The sequence below is a fragment of the Exserohilum turcica genome, assembly GCF_000359705.1.
Source record: "Exserohilum turcica Et28A unplaced genomic scaffold SETTUscaffold_17, whole genome shotgun sequence".
NCBI lineage: Eukaryota > Fungi > Ascomycota > Dothideomycetes > Pleosporales > Pleosporaceae > Exserohilum > Exserohilum turcicum.
Window position 1 is genome coordinate 335820 of NW_007359992.1, and position 608 is coordinate 336427.

A 608-nucleotide genomic window follows, 5' to 3' on the forward strand; every position below is an offset into this window, starting at 1 on the left:
CAGCAAAGGAAGAAAAGAAAAAGTAATAATGTGGGTGTGGCGCGTATTGGCAACCCTCACAATGTCTCCTTCTGGACGGTGGAGTTATTGGAAATCCTAAAGCCATGTAGTATACTGAACATGGGGTGTGTGTGTGTGGACATTGAGCGTGACCACAACTTGGTTGCACACCAACTGGGTAGAGGGTTGCTGCGCGAGCCACACGCAACAAAAAGCGTCGTGTGCGCGTTTGATAGAATGATTTGCTGCAGCCTTCATTCGTAGAGCATGCGGTAGCCACGGGCGAATGAGCGTTGCCAGTATGATATGCCCTCTCTGGAATACCAGCGCTGCTCCCCTCGTCCCCCTTGAACATCTCGGACCCGTACCATTCAACACTCGGCGCAGCGAATCCAGCCTCACACAACTCCAACGCAACCGGGCCATTTGTTCGCTACAACACCGCACAGTACCACGACAGTAGCTAGTAAGGTAGTCAAATAAACCATTTGCGCAAAGGCCACACCACAATGCCTCTTTTCTCCCCAACACTGCAACCCTTTCTTTGCCCTGCCGCTCTCTAACCTTTACCCCCCCCCCGACCGCTTCTTTTCCTCCCTCCCGCAGCA